This window comes from Spea bombifrons, chromosome 2 (genome assembly GCF_027358695.1).
Source record: "Spea bombifrons isolate aSpeBom1 chromosome 2, aSpeBom1.2.pri, whole genome shotgun sequence".
NCBI classification, from domain to species: domain Eukaryota; kingdom Metazoa; phylum Chordata; class Amphibia; order Anura; family Pelobatidae; genus Spea; species Spea bombifrons.
In genome coordinates, this window is record NC_071088.1 from 63785177 (window position 1) to 63804485 (window position 19309).

General features: G+C 39.7%; 1 protein-coding gene across 1 annotated transcript in view; it reads left to right on the plus strand.

Annotated features, from left to right (window-relative positions):
• The first annotated feature begins 2947 nt into the window (after positions 1-2947).
• FHL3 (four and a half LIM domains 3) overlaps positions 2948-19309 on the plus strand; it is a 35528-nt gene continuing 19166 nt past the window's right edge. The window contains exon 1 of the mRNA XM_053454547.1: positions 2948-3108. The gene's annotated coding sequence lies outside the window, so the exon portion shown is untranslated. The remainder of the gene's footprint in view (positions 3109-19309) is intronic.

The following is a 19309-nucleotide window of genomic DNA, read 5'->3' on the forward strand; positions in this document are numbered from 1 at the left end:
TGACATCATGTTCTTGTAGTTGAAATAGAGGCATGTGACATCACCTCAATGATCCCCACTGCTTGTGATCATTAAACTATGTGGTGTACAAAGTGTATATCCTATTTTTTGTGTCTACAAAACAGCAACTTTCTTTAATGAAAAATATGGGATTAAAAAGTTATGTGAAATTGTTGTTAAACATTCTTCCGTAACAGGTCATTTTGATGACAGAAAGAAGCAAATTGGCCTATTAGTCATCTCTTTTATCTTGAAACGTTGTACATAGTCTTTACAGGGGTTATTTTGTACCAGAACACCTGGCGCTTTTTATCTCAGTTTAAAGATATGATTCTTCAACCGCAATTATTCTTTAGTGTTTTCATGCAAATTACATATTGTTTTTTCAAGGACAGGTAGGCGTACTCTTGATACCACCGTTAGATGTATAGCCCACCATTTAAAATGAATACATGTATAAATTAAAAAAACTACAACACATTTTTGTATGATTTTGCTGTGATAATTATCATGTAAGTAATTAGGTTGACCAAAATGCCCCCAGCTATATTAACATAAGTGTCTTGAGTTTGAAAATACCTTATATGTAGAGAATGTCCACATATTTCTGGCAATTATAAAGGGCAATATTAGAAGGTATACATTGCTGCTTCAAAGTCTTGCATTATTGTTATAATTAGTATACTCATTTGTAAAGGTAATCTTGAAGAACAAAACTCACAAATAACATACAAATTATTATTTCTGTAAAGTGGACTCGACTAGTGGATTTTACTAGAAGCATTAAGGCGCATGTCATGCAGTCCTTTGGCCAACAATCTCAGCCAAAGTTAGCCATGATATTAATATCAAGTGCAAATGCACAAAATGTATTCTGCACAGAAATTCAGATTACAGAAATACATTGCTTTATTATTATTTAATGATTTATATAGCACCATCATATACTGCAGCACTGTACAATGGGTAAACAGGACATAACAAGTAGTGTATGACATAACAATTTTGACAAAAGCAAAAGGTAAGAAGGGCCCTGCTCAATTGAGTTTACAATCTGCATAACACAGTCAGTTATATAAAACAATAAATAATAATAGTAATAATAATAAAATCTTACTACGTGACTGTATGAAACATAATTTTATGTTAAAAAAAAAGTTTGGCACACTTTTTCTCCTCTAGTGCACCCACTTTTCTGGTCTACAACTCCTGTTACTTTCATCTTCAGTCTGACTGACCGTGATGGGAGTTGTAGTCCATAAAACATCATCTGCCAATTTATTGATGTAAATGTTTATGAAATATATGTTTTCATTATTATCATTTTTTAAATGGGGGAGGCTGGGACTTGTCATACAGGGAATCAGTGGTTTACAGTGTGCAGCCCAGCTATAGATCAGCTGGCACAGTTTTTTTCTTGGCCTGGTGGTTGCAAGCAGCCATAGTAGGCTGTCTGCTCCATGCATTGACCACTGTCTTTAGGCAGCAATCAGTTTCAAAAAACAAACAAAAATAAAACGTAATATTATTTTGTACATTTTTGAGGCCTCCCCGATGTTCAGCAAGCCTCCCCGATTTTGTCTTCTGGCTTGCTGGACATTCCCATTCTAAAACCATGGGCATTAATATGGATTTGCCCCCCACCCCCCTGTGACTATAAAAGCCTCCACTGTTCCAGAAAAGCATTCCACAAGATTTTGGATTGTATCTGTGGGAATTTGTGCCCATTCACCCAATACAGCACTTGCAAGAGAAATTTTTTAAAATTGATATTTTCCCAGGACCTTGGAATCATAGTATTCATGGATCATACTATTTTTATATGGCAAGGTTAAACAAATTCAGCAGTGTTATTGTTTTAGAGACTTTTTGGTTGAAATACCTTTATTTTCTTAAAAACAAACGGATTCAGAAAAAATAAATCTCACCCTATATGTGAACGCGTTACCCAAATGGCTCTAATATTGGTCCTCGTTGAAACCTTGATTTTTCATTATTTAATGATGCACTTAATTGAGTCACCTGCATTCAACCAGGGATACCATAATAAATGTGTGTATATATATATATATATATATATATATATATATATATATATACACATATATATATATATATACACATCAATGGAAAGGCTGATATGTGATGGCAGCAGGGCAGAATAGTAAGAGAGAATCTGCCCCTACACCCTGAGACTGGGGCAAAAACCCTGAGAATTCCCAGTTATTATTATTATTATGTTTTATTTATATAGCGCCAACAGGTTACGCAGCGCTTAATACAATACATAAATTCAAGGGGTATGACAAGACAAGAACTGACAGACTAAGACAAATACATTAGGGGGAGAGAGCCCTGCGCGCAAGCTTACAATCTTACAGTTGTGATTATATCATGTTAAAAAAAAACAGACATAAACAATTCGTTATTGATGCCTCCTGCTTGGTATTGTACAGACAGACTGGTAAAAAAACGACATCTATAAGAAAAATCCACACATAACAGAGCTTTTTTTTTGGTAAATGGGAGCGGGCGGGTTGGAAACTAAAACCGGTCATTAACTCTAAAACCGCTAAAGTAAATATCTGAGGATGGAGCGTATGCGTGTGTGGGGGGGGGCAGCTCTGTTGAAATAAGTGACTAATTTGGCTCCGGGACTCACCGAGTGGGTTAAAATATTATAAAACAACATGCGCTGCTTGTATTTAGAAGGAAAATGACTTTCGCCTGCGTTGTTTGTCCACCATTCTCATGTTCAACCTTGGCCCTAAAATCCGCCTCCCCCCACCTCCGGCACTGTTAACAGAGCCTTAGGTCCCAGGTACCAGTCTGGCCATTGTCCCAGCCCACGACCCGCCCTGTCACATAAGCATACACTGCGGTGGGCGGGGTCCTGTGTATGCTAATGAGCCCTACCTTAGGAATTAGGGCTTGTCTTCTCGTCTTAGTCATTTCCTCTGCGAAGAAGCGATCGGATCGTTGGAGCGGTGCGTTTACACGCTGCACTCGTGTCTGATCGCACTCATTACCATCTGATCCTTGCTTTCACACCCAGAAGCTTCTCTGTCTTCAGGATTAACTCGAGGATCAAAGCCATAGGAATAAAAGGTACGTTCTATACGAGTGTGTGGGTTTCTTTGCCATAGGAATGTGTTTTATTTCATTGTTCAACAGCCTATATAAAACAAACAACAATATAATCCAGCATGCAGCACGTACACTAAATCCACATTAGCTGAATAACTTAAGGCCATTTAAGCCACTTATTGAAATATTTTTGCTCTTTTATTTTTTTGTTTTGAAGATTTTAAGATCTAAGAGGATTACAGATAAACAAATAGCTTGTTTCTTGGGCAATAACTAAAAGTACTTAATCAGTTTTTGTTTCTATTTTTTTTCGGCGGTTAAATGTATTATATATTTTTTTTAAAATGTTTCTTCTGTGATGAGGCGAGCCAACTCCTGCAGATTTTTACATGTAAATATTAATCGCCGTGTTCTCATAAACACTAATTAGGTTCCCAGAGTCTATAATTTTATTTATTTACTGAGAAAACTAGCAGAATAATCCCTAAATAAAATCTGTTTTATCATTGAAAATGTTTAACAAAAGTTCCTTTTGCCATCGATTTTTATGCCACCTAAAATACTAATGGGAATGTAGGACTCCCCCCTCACCTCCCAACATGCTGGTTGTATGAAATTTGCCCTGTTCCCCTTATCATCTGACCCCATCCAGCATACAGAGGGTTAAAATGAAAGCTCTAGAATAAACATGCCTATTTGGGTGCAGGTTCCTTGCTCCAGTTGAGTGATTCTAGTCCCATATATCTATATAGATATATCTAGAAATCTCTTATACTAGCACTAAGATACATAGGGGTTAATTTAAAGGAGAAGGCATAGTATTGGATTGATTAGGGTGGGCATACATTATGATAGAATGTACCCAGAATTAACAGACTGAATGATGCATGAACCCCAAGATTAAACCATATGAAAGAGATCTCTATTAAAAAAAAAATCATGATGCCTTTTGGTAACCAACTTTATTTATCATTTAAGCTTTAGAGCTCTCAGTATTTTGAATAGATAACCAGTAAACAAATCACATCTATTGTTTAAAAGTTTTTTTTTTTAATAATGTGCAATAAACCTGCTTGAATGTCAGATATTTATTTAAAGACGGTGTAGCTATGGGAACATTTTTTTTACCCTGGGTTTATTGACTAAACTGTGGGCTTACAGCTGAGTAGAAATATTTTTGGATCGCTGACCTTGCTGGGAGTCGACCACGGTTAGTTTCTCTTGCATGAATATCCCAGCTTCGCGGTGCTTAGTGAAGTCAGCGTAAAGAAATGTTTCAACGCACATCTACTGAGTAAATTCTTTGGGGATTTGCCTAGGGTCTCCGGGTGAATGGTAACGTTCTCAGGGTCATATAATACTTGGCGTGTCAAGATAAAGCTGTCACATCCAGATTGCTCTTTGTCTTTCTAAAGTTCCTGCTTGACCGCAGGTAGCGCAGAGGGAACATTTGTGTTAGGGTTTCCGTGTAGACTGATCTTAAAGGTGATTTTAGATTGTTGCTACCTTATCTCCATGTTAAGTCGCTGTATAAAACTGCTGGGGTGGACTAATACTTGAGTTATTCACCCAGAATCCGCCGTAGATCAAATAATGGCACCCCAGGCAACTTTTTATTTTAGAAAACCTTGTGTTTTTAGAAAGTTTAAGTTATAAACCCACTAACTGCTGGTTTGATACATGTTATTGTGACTTCTAGGGCATACTGTGATACTGTCATACCCAGCAATCCTCCTGAGGTCCCAAAAAGGGGGACATCAGGGAGGAAACAGGGGGTGCAGGGATTTGGCTCCCAATGTGGAAAACAGCCCAGGTGTTGTCGCTGCTTCTGACGTGTTTGTCTCTGATGCCCCCAAGATTCTGGTACCCTAGGCAGCTACCTTGATGCCTGGAATACTAGCCCTGTATTCACTACGTCTTTATCACACAGAACTAATAGGCTAGTGTATTATTAAATGACAGTAGGCGCAGATATCCCATGTTGATCTAATAACTAGCACATGGTGCAAATTCCCCCTTTAGATCTTTTACATAGGTATCGGAGTGTCCCCTCTACTCAATATACTATACAGTAGAGCTAGAAGGATAATGAGAGCTGAAGGTTTTGATGAGCGTGTGATATTCTGCTGATGTCCACAGGGGGGAGCTCTTCCCACCCTACAGAGATTTCTCTAAACACATAGAAATCTAAAAGAAAGCTGCCAAAATCTGCACTTTAATGATTTATTTTCTTAACTTCATGGTTGCTACCGACAAGTATAAACTCATCAGGCTTGGGTGATTCAATGTATTGTCCCAGCGCTAACCAATCCTAATATTCTATACTATAAATCATTACTCTGCTTTCATCGACTTTCATCAACAGTATATATATCCGGATCATGCCAAGCTTCTAGATGCTGCGGGTTTCCAATTAGCCGACACATATAAACGCAGACAGAAAAGGTTTTGATAACCGTATGGTATTATGTGTTTTGGCTCAGTGCAGCTTCCTTTCCCCGAGTAAAGTATGGTGTACATGGTCGGTATGGACAGGAAATTGATTGTCACAGGAAGTGTATGTGGCAATTTCTGTTAAATTTATCATCATGCAAGACTGCAGCTGCTGCCAGGGCAAGCACCGGCGGGAGGATGGGTTAGATTGGCATTAGAATTTAAGACATCTGTGTCAGGCACTCGTAGCCCATTTGACTCCTGTCTTTAAAACTAAAAAAAAGTATACTTTCTGTAAACATTAAAAACCTCTTAGCTCTGCAATCTGACCATAAAGTGGGTTTAGGAAATGAAGAGCCAGACGAGGCTGACGATGCAGACATTTGGGGCAGCAGATCATTTTACTTGATGTGGCACCAAGATTATTTTGTTTTCACCTTATAACAAGAAAGATACTTTGTGGCGAAATCACTTTATTTGTAACGCTTAAGTGGGATTTATGTTTTCTTGTCGGTTTTTTTTTCTTCTTTAATTTACTCCAGTGCTGTTGAATAAGTCCATATATGAACTAAAGACCCCCCATATCCCCTCTTTGTTTTTCAGCCGATGTAAAAATAAATAACAATGCTTTTCCTTTTCTGAGTGCCAGCATGAGGAATGGCCTGTGCATGGCTAGGTCATAGGTCATACCCCCCCCAGCTCCTAATGATGGCTTTTCTCCCAAAGTTAGTGTTTTCTTCTGGTGGGTTAACTATGATTGCTGCACAGCCAGGAAGTGGGTTATAGCTGACAAAGCCCTTACTAGGAGGAAGATCCTGTGACTTCTATTATCTCCTCTGACCTGTTTCCGTCTCAATCAGAGACCGTATTTGTGCAGTAATGTCCTGTCCTGGACTCTACAATTTTATGTCGGCCACAGGCAGTCTTTCGAGTTACATTTCATAAGGTCTTTAATAACACGCTAATCGGAGATGCTTCATTGATGATCATAGCGTATTGCATTAAAATGTGTACCTATCTAGTGATAAACTTGCGACAATGTTGTCTTTAAAGGTGTCGTTCCACTTCCAAAAATCATCAGTTAAGCTCGAGTAAGAAAATAAGCCTTAGCAAATCTGTCATGATCTTCTTTTCTTGAAGGTTTAATCATGTATACACTTGAGTCTTTCTCTCTTGTGGTTTCTAAGGTAACACCCTTGCAGGGCCTACCTTTGCATCACATGAGAGTTAAGTATTCCCTAAAAAGAGTCACTTGGCCTGCCTTGTGGGCACATGACAAGGGTCACACAATGGTGTGTCCCAAGGTAGAGCCTGATGAACTGGCATGATTGGATATAAAATCTTGAACCAGAAAAGTTTCCCATGGTGAACATTCACTAAAGTTAACATTAGCAAGAGAGTTTTGGTTTCAGTTTATTGAATGTATGATCAAGGGCCAACACCTGTGAGATTTTTCTGCAAATCAAGGTGAGGTGGCTGTGCCATATGTAGAGCTCGTGAAGTGACCTTCAAGAAATCCCAATTACTGTGTTTTACAGGGACGTTCAAGCTTTTCTTGCACCAGATGCCCACTAGGCTAGACCTTTATAATGTATAGTGAATGCTGTATGTCTCCTGCCAACTCCCACGTAAGTGAATAAACTCTGCTGGTTGAGCATGGTAGTTATACAGAACTGAATGAATGCGAGTAATGTTGTTTGCACAGTCAGAAGCCAGTAGCCAGTCTTCGCCCATATGACACAGTGGAAAGTCTGGGTAGTTGGAGTGCTCAGTGCAAAATAGAACCACAGTAAAATAGTATCCTTGGAAATCTTAACATAGGAACTGCTTGGACATGCTCTCTTTCTAAACAAAGACTGGAAAATTGCTGTTTTAACAAATTACAGGCTTTTAGTCTTAAGCAATGTCTGTCTTTTTTCAGAATAACTAGTTATTGAAGGAGTCTGATAAGTATACTGTAAGCAGTGGGTTTGTGTGCTTTTTATAGCAGGCAACCACAATGATCAGCTTCTTGTGTACTTGTGTACCCTTTCACAATGTTGTGATGCAACATTGGGTAGGATAGCTAAGTTAAGCATAGTGTTAAAATCTGAGGACTGCTTGCTGAGGTGTATGCATGGTCGGATCCAGGGGGGGCAACATGGCAATTACCCCCCACTGAGAGACTGCAACATTCTTATTCCCCTGATTCCGTGGGGGGCGTGGGTCACATTACGTGACCTCACGGAAGTAGTGTATTATCTGGATTAAGGACTGGATGAAGCTTTACAATGGTAAGTGAGTGGCTGTAGGTGTCTCGGTATTTTGGGGTGGGTGTGTGTGTCCTTCTGAGATCTGGATCTGCCCCTTGGTGTATGGAAAGCTACCAAAACCATGGTAGCTTTATAGAAGAGATTACATTTCCCTCTTGTATCATTAAACGTTTGGAGCCTACATGTGTTTTGTGCTAGGGCCGCGCCAAAATCATTTAGGAATAGAAACTAGTCGGATCACTCATGTACCTGCAGTTTGCAGCAGTCTTGGGTGATATGGTTAGGCTGTTGGGCGCACAACAATTCTTTCCTTGCCTTGTCCCCTATCTGTTACATTTTGTATTGAATGAAAATAATACTATGGATCAGATTCTACTGACCTATATTTTGTCTGTGCGTTACCTGGAGCCTTCAAGCAGCACTAGATCAGCAAGCAGTTGACTACATTTCAGGAAAGTAGCAGCTGATCAGATCAGTTTCTCAATCTGCAAATGTTGTTTAGAAACATTGTTTCAAAGGGAATGTCAATTGCACCAATTCAACAACAGACCTTTTACCTACCCATTGTAAAAGCTCAGGCGCTCAACATTATAGCATTTACAGCTTTCTTCGAGTATAAAGCTGTTTAATAGCATTGTAAGTTTTTGAGCAGTGCTCTCTTACCTAATGAATTGGTTGGTCAGTTTTAGTTTTGTGATACCCTTCTTTACAATACATAAGAAGTGCTGCGTAAAATGTTGGTGCTGTATAAATCAAAGATGATTATAATTACAAGTATACATCATGGGACATACAATAAGAAGACAATGGACTCCACTGTATTCTTAATTATCGTAATGAAACAAGTGTTCATCAGGTAACTAGTTTTACATGAGGATTTTTTTTTTATTTGTGGCCCCAGAGTTTCTAAAAGGAGGTCAAACAGATGTCTTACTAGTTTTAAGTCAATACTCCATGTCTGCAAAGCGCAGACCGTGCCACTGTGCATGCATGGTGTTCAACTGTTTTTAGTTGATCTGTGCTGTGGTTATGAGATTTAATTTCAGCCCCCCCCCCGAACTTCAATTTCAAGCAAAATTATGCAAAACATTAAGTATAATTAATAGAACATCATGCACACCCCTAACTAGGACCCAGAAGTCACACTTGTACTTATTGGAATGTCAATCACTGTATTAATTATTTTGTAGTTATTCCCTTCCCTACATGAATTGAGTCACCTGAAGCCAAACTTTACAAAGTAATTAGACTTTGGTAGACGCCCTAAAGTCAATATCATTACTTAATGGTTTCTCGCAAGTTACATTTGTTCCAGTTACTTTCTGATATTGTTACATAAGGTTTGTGTTCATATTAAAACATAAATCAGGAACGCCTTTCAGGGGGAAAAGGCGCTTGTTACAGGGAGAATACAAACCTGGCCAAAAGTGGTGTACAGAATTACCTTATGTGATAAAAGCTGCATTTTATAAAGCTACAGTGATCCATAAAAAACTTTTCAGTGTGAAGCTTAAAGAAATTAACCAATGATGAACCTAGGTAGGCAGCAATTAAAGTGTATGAGATGGAGCTTATTTCTATGAATGACGGTAAACTTGTTCTTAGTAATATCGCTTTTGACCACAAAGGTAAGATTTAAGAAAAGTATCTCATTAGATGAAATAAGCTAATATTTGGGCAGATGTGCTATCGAATGAGACTAATCACAAATGCCTAGATCTGCCTTGCATTCCGGGTGACTTTTGCGAAACAATCTGCACAAAACTTTGCTATAAATACTAGACGATTGTCGCAAGAAGTAGAATATAGAAGTAGCTGGAAAGTGGGTTCTCTCTGCTGATAGAATTTCTGCCTTTCATTGCTCAGTTAAGATTCCTTTTTGTATTATTTGAAAGTCAGCTTGATTTCACTAATAGTCTCTAAATTCACTCCAGCTTTCTTGTCTTATGCAAAGACAGCTGATTTGGCAGAAGGTGCCGGGGTCCCCCGCTGAGCCCAGCTCGGCATGAGATCTCCCATGTAAAGAATGGAGTACACAAAAATGTATTTTTAGCTTTCATGTGAGGGGCATAAATTCCCCTGTCAGCATTGGATATCCGTTTTTCAAATCCCAGGGAAAAAAGTACTATATTCCAATAACAAAAGACCATTAAAATCACACAACACCTCCTCTTGTATTTCATAAGTTGGAGACTTGTTTTTATATAGCACCATCATATTCTGTAGTGCTGCGCAATGAGTAGACAAGACATAAGTAATATATAACTTAACAATTTGACTTGGAGAAGCACCAGGCGAGGACGGCGCTGCAGGGATCTAGATCTTAGTTTTAGTATTTGCTCTGGAAAAATCTTAAATTCAAGCAAATTGATTCAACTGATTGATATTGAAAATTGGTGTCAACGATTTTCATTATCGCTTTTATCGATTAGTTGTTGCAGCCCTACTTAAGTTATCAAAATCTGATGACAACTTCCCATGACTTAGAAAGGGGTTTTGTTTACCACAGAAATTCTGACGAAAAAAAAAAATAAGTTCCAATTGATAAGGATTAGAAAGCCTCCATCTTAACTTCCTGTTTGCTTTTTTTTTTCCATCACCCACTATTTTAGCTACTGATTCAGGAAAGTTGTAGACCTTGGCTTCTATTTGGTAAATGTCAACAATCTCACAGAACTCCCGGGATGTGCGTTAACGGTCTCCAATTTCCATTATCCAGCAGTTGCTCATGAAAATATAATAGGTTTCTTAATAGCATGAAAAACTATATGATTTTGTTTTCTTATTTAGTGGAAATGTTTCGCAGATGTTGGGCTCTATGCTCCTTGCCTGTTAGCAGGGATTAGATCATTCTGTACATGCTTGGAAAGCTGACTTCACTGTTTTGGTTATTTTGTTACCATGATAACCGTCGGCTACACTGAGCTGCCAGTTCCGTACACCAATCCCTCCTCATAGGATTGTAGGAACATGGACCAGTCAGTAGTATTCTCCTGACTGTCCGTACACTTTTAAGCATCGTCTTTCCTAACTACGCTACAGAAGCAGGAGGGCTCCTTGTTAAGGGATACTTGGTTGGCCGTATAGACTAGACTTGCCCATGTGTACGAATTGCAAACTTAAGGAAACTTGCCAATCGCCAAAAAAACAAGGCCAGGCCCAGCACGAAACGACATTTCATCCAAAATGCTTGGGCTCTTTCACTACTGCTTTCATGTCTTGCATTTCCACATCCATGGCTTGTATCTTGTTGGAAAATGAGTACGTGTATGTATGTGGGCATAGGACAACAAGCTTAGTTTCCGAATTTAAAAAGCCCCCCCCACCTGATTTTTGACTATTGGGCAGGAAAAGGAATTTGTGGTCCGAAACGAAAAATTTGAATAGTTCATGTGAATAATATCACATTCTAACTACTGAGCTGAAGTTAGAAATGTATTTCCACCATCGCTAGTAAGAACCAGCGTGAGTTATTCCGAGGCTCTCCTCAGAGCTGTAATACAGGAATGTCAGGGGTTGATATTTTAAAACAGATGCAGTATTGACTGAAATTAGGCCGAAAAGAGACAGGTGACCCAAGGGTAGATATGATTTGTTTTCTGACTATAATGGTATTCTGTAACAGGGTTTTGGTTTTCGCGTATCTGGAACATTTACATTATTGTTGTGGTTATAACAGTGTAGCTTTGATATTAGTAATCAGGAGAGACAGGCATAAGGAAACCTTACAGGGCAATAGGGAATACTTGCCAGGCGGCGAAAACAAAATGTATATGTGTAATAATACATTCCATATCCTCTAGAGCTGATTTTAACCGCATTGGATTTTGTAAAATGCAGTCACACCGTGGTATGGCTATGATGGCCTGATCATATGCTTCAAGACTTTAGTAACCGTATTTTACGCCAAGGCCTTGAATGTTATTTGATCGATTTTATGTCTGCCACACAGCTTTTTTACTACTATGCATGCTCTATAGCCTTGTATAATGACACTTGCGGCTTTATTTAAATACATTAATTGCAAGGTTAACACGCCAGCCAACACAGGGTACTTTTAATATTCTTCTGTAGTGACAAATGTAGCATGGAGGATTCAGAGTATGGTCGGTTACTTTTGTTTTTAGACCTTGCGTTTTGAAGTGAAGGAATGGAAAATGTAATTAAAACTCCATTTTTTTTTAATAACCTCTGATTATTGCGCCATAAACACTGACTCTCACCATTCTTTTGTTTTAAATAGTCTGCAGAAACATGATTTAAATGGAATGGCACAATACAGGACTGTACTTGTAGCTGTTTATCTGAACTTTTGTTGTTCAGAGTAGGTGTGTTTCATTAAGTGATGGCATTAAGACGTGCATTTAAGTTACATCTATTCTTCAGCTCTGAAATACACTAATATACATTCATCACTTTGTGTAATCACTTTCTTTTCACAGCCGGCGTCTCTGCTTTGTGCTTTTTTAAATATTTCCCTTTTAAATTTTCAGGACACAATTTCTTTCTGTATGTAAATTTCTTGTTGAAAGTATATATTTTTTAAATGGATCTTATGCTTAACTACAGCAATTGTGAAAAATTTCTTATACCAACCCATTAAACTGCCTCGCATGCAAAAAAGTGCCGTGTATGCTTATTTCAATTCAACCAGGAAGTTTGTGTCTCCTCCAGAAACTTCTCAGATTACAAGTGCCTTGTTTAAATCTGAACTTAAAATTTCAGTTTACCTCCGTTCTTTCATCCATTGCTGAAACTAGCAACCAACTTTAGTTGATGGAATGGATACTGTACATATGGGGCAGGTCATTAACTATTTATTTAAATTGGGGCCTCGAACTTGCATAGGTCAAAGATATGTTTGTTGTGATAACTCAATCGGTAAAACCACGCAGTTGTGCATGAGACAGAATGTCTTACCAGCTAACTTACACGTCCAGCCTTGCACCAACCATGTCGTATTATTGGCGCTCCTAGAGTCTGTAGCCACTGCTAACAATGAGGAATATATGTTGGTACAAATATTGAAATAAGCACTTAAAGTTTTTTTTTAATTTTTTTTTTTTTTTTTTTTAATGAAGACTTGGGTTTTATGCTGTTAGGCTACTGGAGTTTGGATAAGTACTATCCTGGTCTGATTGCTGTCCACTGGTACACTAGTTGTAGACGTTGATGTAAAGCCATATCTTGCTCATGTAATAGAATCTTAATCCATTGATTTAAAAAAAAAAAAGCTACAGGTTGTCTTAATGCAGAAAGTGAGTGATGTGTACAGGTGTATCCTGTTTGCTGCTGGACGAGGAATGAGAGCGATGAGACTGTAGACAAGGACTTCCTAAAATAACACGAGACGACAGGTGGAAGAGTATTATTATTATTACTGCAAGGACAATGACCTCAGGAAATCCCTAGCTTCTGGACGTGTCCGCATAATATTATTTTCTTTCACATGTCATTGCAATAGGCTGGGTTTTTTTTTTAAGTTCTAGAAGATCCAAACAATATTACAAAGGTAAAATAACATGTTACTGAAAAGAAATAAGGTGTATTCACTTTATTTGAATAACTATCATCGGGTTAAGTTACATTTGTGTAATTTAATTGAAAATGTGCAAGAAGGCTGTATCATTAGGTATATATGTACATTATGCATCAATTCTTGTATTGCTGGTCGACATTTCCTTTAGTTTTAATAAAATATATTGTTGCAAGTCCTCATTCTAAGACCTGGACAGAAAGTTTTAAAGTGTGTCAAAGCAACTTGAGTGAACTTGAATTTAGACTGTTGTACCTAGTGGAGTGATGTTCTTATTTCTAAGAACCTGAATAGAATAACAGGGAAAATTTGACAATTTACTGTAAAAGTAATCCTGATCTCTGACATTATCCCAGAGGTTTGGCTAATTGCTTGAGCCAGAAAGACACTTCACAACATTCTTTAATAAAGTATCTTTTTATTTTTTTATTTTTTTTTCTTGAAAGAAAACACTTGGATAATCTGTCAACGCTCCTTAAATGGCAGATTTGGGGTGATGGGACAAAAATATCAGAATTTATTAGTGTAATCCGCATCATTGTTTAAAAAGAAAAACAAACGTGCGTATCCATGTTACGTGAAGATGTTTAAATCAGCAAATGAAGTTACGTAACCTGTAATCGGACATCTGTATCGACTGGCAATCTTTCCTAGACCATAAATCATAAAACCCTTAAAATCGTATCAACACCAGCTAAAACAGTGTTTGAAATCGTGGTGCATCACTTTTCCGAGACTCGAGAAGCATAAACGGATTTTACCAAAATAATGTAGTTTGTAACACTACTTCACATATGTTGTTCTTCCTGTTGTTTCAACTGGTGCCAGATTTCCAAAATTTTCACCTGCAACAGAGCTCAACAAAATGAGTTGGTGGCTACCACGTTAGTACTCCAGAGTCACAAGGCCCCAGACTTCGCCTGCCTCTGGCACATAGAAAGTTGGCTCTTCATGGTGCCAGTTGATGGACGTGCGAACCAGTTCTTATGTACAGAAGATTTCGACATTACTCAAACATTTTAGTCTACATGTTTCATTTATGCTTGTTTTTGTGAGCTAATTCACACAAAACAAACCACAAAGGTCAGAGTATGGGCATACAACTTGCATCTAATTACGTCCTACTCAGAAACACGTCTAATGTCACCTTCAAATGGTTGTATAATTGTGCATTTTTTTTGTTTTCTACGTCCAAAACTAAGGTATTTGTTATGTTGTGCTGCTATAAAGTCTATTTATATTTTAGCATTGTGATAGAAATGTGTGTGTTTCCTGATCTGTAGGGTCCTATCTCTGCAGGGATTTCCACTTCCTTTAATGTCTCTTTGTCTTCCTCCAACATATGGGGAATGTAAGGGAGATTTCTTTGCTCAAACTGATCATTCTTTGCTTTAATTGAAACCAAATGAACCACATTCTCCGCCTGTACTATATTTAGTCTGGTTGATTTTTTTTTTTTTTTTTTTTTTTTTTTTTTTTTTTTTGATAATCTCACTAGTCAGGTTGAAAATTAAACACCGAGGCCTATCCTGCATTTAACCTGTGTATTCCAGACATGGGGAGAGCTGTAAATACTGCCCACTACAAACATAGGCCCATTATTTGCACATAATGTGTATATAGCTTTTATACACAACATTTTTGTACTCTAAAAGGTGCATCTTTATTGAGTTTTATGGTAGAAACATAATTTCACCAACTGCCAACCGCAGTTGACTTGCAGAGTATGTGTTGGTGAAGAGATCTGCATTGCATAGACCTCCACCTTCACTCGGACTGTGGTACGACTTGGTGGTGCTGTGTGGGGGTAACAGAGCCCCATAATCTCAAGACAACCCTGTATGGTTCAACACAGTTAAGCCATACTCATTGCAAACAATGCACTTGGTGTATTTTGGCAGTTTTTTTCTTTATTTAGGTGTCTTCATGCTAGGAAATGCAACACCTTTTAACAGACAACTAATATCAGGACCTTTTTTTATTTTATTAAAGGTGCCTTTGAACTCTGGTTTGATTCAAAAGAACAAAAACTGAGCTTGGAAGGTATTTACCTCAAACTACACCAATTTATGATATTTTATGTACTATATTTCCTCTGTTCTGTGGACCCAAGTACATATGGTCAAAATCTAATCTTCCACAGTGGTGCATGCTGAGCAAAAGTGGTAACATTTGTACAAAAAAGGTTGACTATTGAGATGGTCTTCTAGCTAAGGTGGTAAAATTATGGTATATGATCTCAAAGCTAAATGGGAATGAAAACATTTGTCAACGTGAGAGAGGTATTGGGCCTCTAGCATCCAAAGGGTTATGTATGATTTCAGCAAATGAGAAGCCAAAGCTTCCATCTGATCCCTTGCACCTGTAACACGTATTTCCTAAGTCCAAATTAAATGGGACTTGTCATCCTGGCCCCATTGTAGCTGAGTCCACACATTTCTAGGAGGTCCCATCATTACATGGAAAGCCTCAGATTACACAGGATGTGGTGGAGGGGTTTAATGGCAACTTGTTACCTCACTCATAAAAAATGCTTTGTTCCCTAGAAAGTAGAAACTGTCTGAGGTTTGTGGTTTGAGTGGAACTGTTGGTGTATGTGCTTCATCCAGACAGAGAAATGGTGGTAAAATGAAAAGCTCTGCCAGATCTTACAATCACCAGAAGGATTAAGCTGCTGACTCTGCATTTTATCAGACCATATTTTTTCCACGTGTAACATTGCTTAGTAGACAGTCACTGAATATTATTTTCATTCTCGGTGGCAAAATCGATAAACTCCTCTTCACCAAAGTATATACCGTATTTTCTCGATTATAAGACGAGTTTTTTTTCAGAGCCAATGCTCTGAAAAATACCCCTCGTCTTATAATCAGACCTCAAATAAGTCTGACTATGAGACGACTAAGATCCAGATCCCCCGCAGCTGCAGGGGACCTGGATCCTCCTGTCACCCCCGCCCCACTTACCGGCACTTCTGAGTCCCCGGTGTGTAGCTGGGGCAGCGTGTAGATGTCTACGCGATTCGCGTAGACAACTTCCGCTGCAGCGGGAAGGAGGTGTGGCTAGCAGCGGGGGTTGTCTGCACCGGTGCGGGGAACTCTGATCTCTGACAGTCGGGGAAGGTCTGCGCGATGGGCGCAGACAACCTCTGCTGCTAGCCACGCCTCCTTCCGGCTGCAGCGTAAGTGCGTGGGATCTACACGCTGCCCCGGCTACATGACTGGTAAGTTTGGGGGGGGTTAAATGGGGGGGCATAAGGCATTTATGGAGGCAGAGTGCTCTGTGAAATGCCTTTTAACCACCTTAATGCCACTCTGCCTCCAGAAATGCCCTTTTAACCCTCTATACGCCACTCTGCCTCCTGAATGCCTTAAACCTCCCTATATGCCACTCTTCCCCATAATATGCCTTTTAACCCTCTAAATGCCAGAGTGGCATGTAGGGGTATACGGCATTTCTGGAGGCAGAGTGGCACATAGTGGGTCAAAAGGCATATCATGGGACACAGTGGCATTTAGAGGGTTAAAAGGCATATCATGGGGCACAGTGTCATATAGGGGGTATAAGGCATTTCTGGGGCAGATGTGCATAACTGGGGGGCAGGTTGGAAAATAGAAGGAAATAAAACCAAAATATTTACCGTATTTATCGGCGTATAACACGCACTGGTGTATAACACGCACCCCCATTTTTGAACAAAAAAACTGAACAAAAAAAACTTCATCAGAATCACTGCTATCTGGGAAACCACACACACAGTAAGACACACACACACTCAGACACACACACCCTAACCCCCCTTCTCAGGATCTCCCCTCTCTCTCCCTAACCCCACCCCGGTCACTTACCTTCAACTCCTGTGTTGGAAGCGTGAGGCGTTTGTCTCGGGTGCCGGCGCTTCACTGCTGAGCGCCGGCACCCGAGACAAACGCCTCACGCTTCCAACACAAGAGTTGAAGCGCTGAGGCAGGCGGCGGAGGCTGAGGCAGGCGGCTGAGGCTGAGGCAGGCGGCTGAGGCTGAGGCTGAGGCAGGCGGCTGAGGCAGGCGGCTGAGGCTGAGGCTGAGGCAGGCGGCGGCCGCCAGCAGAGGAGTCCTGGATTTCTGTCAGTCAGGGGGGCCCGAGAGTTGCCGAGCGGTCGTCTTCAGCAACCGCTCTGCACCCCTTGGGCCCCCCTGACTGGCAGAACTCCAGGGCCCGGTCGCAGTTGCGACCCCGGTAGTTCTGCCACTGGCTCTAGGATTTATCGGCGTATAACACGCAGGTAGGGTTTCAGCTTTATATGTTAGTTAAAAAAGTGCGTGTTATACGCCGATAAATACGGTATCTCAATCATAACTTATATTAAAAAAAAAAATAGTTTAGATGAATTAACATTTACTGGTAAAACTTTTTTCCTATAGGGTCGTCTTATATTCAGGCTTTTTCTTTTTTTCCTAGATTAATATTCAGATTTGGGGGGGTTGTCTTATAATCAGGCTCGTTTTATAATCAAGCAAATACGGTAGTTTGTCTAATATATGTTTTTTTTTTTCTTCCGCAAATTAAATATGTTTTAAGCGTATTGCATTTGTTCGGGGGGGGTAAGTGGTGACCAGCTTCCCACACACCGTTTTTAATTTTAGTAAAATATAAAGTTATGGCTTCAGTCTTTAAATATTTAGAAGTGGGGTTGCTGTCCTAAAATAGATTTTTTTTTTTTGGGGGGGGGTATACTATAATTAGATTAATCCACTGGTTGTTAGAGGTGGTCTAGCTGGTGTAACTTAAACCAGCTATAAACTTAAGTGGGTACTCCTGTGGTGAGTAATGTCATTGGGGTCATCTTGACAGCTGGAACCAAGACTAAACTTACTATCTCTATACCCAGCACTCCACTCATTGGCTGCCCATTTATTTAGCCATACTGTCAGGGACAGTTCTAATTAGACTTGGGTGCCAGCTAACTCTTCGTGGCGAATATTCATGTACATTGTTCGTTTTTTTTCTTTTTTGTAGAAGGGGTTAATACAGGGTTAACGCGGTACAGACTACGCAGCAGCTTTGGCGCCAGGATTTTCAATGTCCGTACGAACAACTCTATTGGTCGTCTGCAGGGGCCTCCTCTGCCATCAACCAATGAAGTACACCTGGTGCAGCAACTTGGCCGGCAGAGACCACTGGTCTCCCTGCTCCAACAGTTAAAGGTCTGTATAAGCGACTTTATTGGTCGTTCGTACAAACTTTTAACTGTTGGAGAAGGGAGACCAGTCGTCTCTGCCGGCCAAGTTGCACCGTAAGGGCCGTGCGAGTGAGCCTATTGGTCGCTTGCACAGCCTTTTAACCCCCTGACGGCGACCCTACGGATTTCCGCTCCCGTTAACCCCTGCCATGAAACGTAGATAACGGGATAGTAGATCCGTCAGAAGTTAAAGGCGGTGCGAGTGAGCCTATTGGTCGGCTACAATGTCCTCCAATTGGTTGATGCCAGAGGAGAACCCTGCAGCCGACCAATAGAGTAGTTTGCACAGCCCCTTAACCCCTGACGACTAACTAGGCTAGATGGGGAAGGGGCCAGGGAGATTAGTAGACTAAGACTAACATGAAGATTCTTCTTGTTTGGTGTCTTCGTCTACATTTTGCCACCGTCGTGTCGTTGTTTTTTGGCTTTGAACCACGAAAATGCAGTATTAGTGTTCGTTTTCATGTTCGCCCAAAAACGAATGTACAAGTCTAGTTCTAATAACTGGTATTATCGCAGCCCATTTAATGTGTGCTACAATTCTTTTACATTTATTTCCTTGGCTGTGTATGTAGTAATCTAGAAAGTACTTTCATACAAATGTTCCTTTTCTCTAGACTCTCCCTTTTCTCACCCATCACATCACTCTGTATCATTCTTAATGCTGACTGCATTTTGTGATGTGTTATAAAGTCTATGTGCCAACCCATTAACTAAAGACTTCTTTAAAACTGGCTTCTGTCTCATCAGGATTTGATCTTGTAGAATGACACCTTATAA